Source organism: Mustela nivalis (assembly GCF_964662115.1).
Source record: "Mustela nivalis genome assembly, contig: HAP1_SCAFFOLD_588, whole genome shotgun sequence".
Lineage (NCBI taxonomy): Eukaryota > Metazoa > Chordata > Mammalia > Carnivora > Mustelidae > Mustela > Mustela nivalis.
The window spans coordinates 315,254-318,056 of record NW_028136074.1 but is presented as its reverse complement, the minus strand read 5'-3'; positions in this window follow the sequence as shown (position 1 = coordinate 318,056).

Genomic DNA, 2,803 nt, shown 5'->3' with positions numbered 1-2,803 from the left:
ATTAGCACCCTCCTGACTGTTAAAGAAAAAAAAAATATTGTGACACCCATTAAAGAGAGTAAGGAAGATTTTAATCAAGGGATGCTACTATGATGAGATTTTATTGTATAGTATGGGAGAGAAATCTGGCTCAGCTCAGACAAATGGAGATTTACAGCTAAAGAGCATGGTGGGGATCACTGAATGTAAAATTAAGATGGAACATCAAGGGTAAGGATGAAGGGATTCTGGCTAAACCATCTGGACAGTAATATTGTTGAAGGAAGGCTAGGGTCATAAACTATTGAGATCAGGGGATAAGGAATTTTTTAAAAGACTTATTAATACATTTTAGAGAGAGGGAGCAGGGGTAGGGGTAGAGGGAGAGGGAAAGAGAATTTTAATCAGACTCTTCACTGAGCATAGAGCCTGAGGTGAGGCTTAATCTCAGGACCGTGAGATCATGACCAGAGTAGAAACCAAGAGTCAAACGTTCAACCAGCTGCACCAACCAGGTGCCCTGGGAATAAGGGATGGGATCAGATATTAAGGGTTATAGATACTGAAGCACCTGGGTGGCTTAGTTGGTTAAATCTCTGGCTTTGGCTTGGTCATGATCTGATCCCAGGATCAAGCCTGGCATTGGGCTTGCTGCTCAGTGGGGAGTCTGGTTCTCTCTCTCCCTCTGCTATTCCCCCTGCTCAGGCTCTCTCTCTGTCAAAATAAATAAATCTTAAAAAAAAAAAAGTGGTAAGATACCAGGGGTGAGAGATAAGGAATTTGATCAGATATCAAGAGTAGGATAGAAGATTGCTGAAAAATGACCAAGCAGATTTCTTGCTAAAACTGGGCTAAGTGGGCGGAGCCTAAGGTCAAGGCTAGACAGAAAGAGGACTCAGAGGAACTTGACTCGAGTCTGGTCAAGGAGAAAATCTTCATCATCCATGACCATTGTATTTTCTGCAGTCACACATTTTACTAATTCTTTTATCAGACATTCAGTGAACGAGAAACATGAACACAGCAGCAATAATATAACAAATGTAAGCGCTCTGGAAGAGACAAAGGCAGTATGGGAATCCACCTCATCAGATTTAGAATATGCATGACTCCATGACTGAATTACTACCACTGCTTGACTGTTGAGATTAAGATGTAGTACAGAGGATCAGAGGGAAGGGAGGGAAATCTGAATGGGAGTCATCAGAAAGGGAGACAAGCCATGAGGCACCTTTAACTATAGGAAACAAACTGAGAGTTGCTGGGGGGGAGGGGAGTGGGAGACATGGAGAAACTGGGTGATAGGCATTAAGGAGGACACGTGATGTGATGAGCACCAAGGGTTATCCACAACTGATGAGTTACTGAATTCTCTGAAACCAATGATGTACTATCTAATGGCTAATTGAATTTAAATATCTAAAAAAGGCACTTCAAAAAAAAAGATGTAGCATAACTCACAATATCCTTTGAGTGGAAGAATGTGCGGACTTTCCACACCTCTGCTGTCCAAGTCCCATGGCTAGTAGCCACATGTGGCTAATGACCACTTAAAAGGTGGCCAATTCAAATGGAGAAATGCTGTAAAAGCAGAATAAACACTGGCTTTCAAAGACATATTGTAACCAAAAGTCAGAGAGTATTGCCACCCTCACATCACAAACATCGCATGACTTCTACAGCTAATGAGAGTGGGACCCAAGATGAGAGAGGTCAACCTGAAAGTCCATGATGTCAGAAAGAACATGGAGAAGAAAGAGTCACAATCCTGGAGTGGATGGTCTGAAGACTGTCAGAATGCCTTTTTTTTTTTTTTTTTTTTTGTTGATTCTGTATACGGACAAGGAGAATTCATTGGAGATGACATCTGTATGCCTCACATTTTCAAGGGAAAATTATGAAAACGCATATAGACCCACAGCCATAGTTTAATTATGTTTGAAATATATTCAGAACTACTCCAGTCAGTAAATTGCATATTTTCCATTTAGCTTCTCAATTTTCTCTTCGGCACCTCCCATTCTTGAAATCCCAACACAAATCACATCTCTTGCCTAAGGACCATAAACTACCTCACTATCAAAGGCTACAGTTCATTCATTCATTTGATTCATTCAAAGCAACCTAATCTTGAGTGATGTCTTAGGCGCTCTTCTAGGGACTGGTGACACGGTGAACAAAATAGGTAAAAATCTCACTTTCATGGAGCCTCTCTGGTATTTAGGGGAAAATCTTTCCTTATCAACATGAAAATACTTTTTATGGATGTTGCTTAGAATTTCAGTTTTTTTTTTTTCTTGACAGTATCTCAGGTGATCATCTTTGAGGTGGTTCTCCTGAAAATATTTTTGGGGGGTACTGACTCGACTTTCTGAGTCAGACACTTTCCTAAAGACAGGGGTCAAAGGAAAAGTGACAACTGTCACTCTTGCAGTAAGAACAGGGATCACAATGCTTGAAACAGATATGCTGCTCAGCTGTCAGAAAGTCCACAAGGCTCCAAATGTGTGTGGCCAACTAACGGAACCTGTAACTCAGAGGTTATCATCCTGAGAGCAATGGGAAATCCCTCTAGTTAAGGACTCTCCTTGACGGAAGCTTGACAATGGCCTTGATTTACTTACTATGATGTTTAGGTAATTATACACATTAAGAAAAGTGCACAAGGCACTTACATTTCCATGATACCATCAAAGATATTGTTGTTTTATTAAAATGTTACATCTAGAGTTGTAACGTATAGAGTAGTTAAGTCAATCACTATGGGGTACAGGTGAGACTATTGTAACAGCCATACTTCCATAAAAAAGAAAAATTTTTTGTG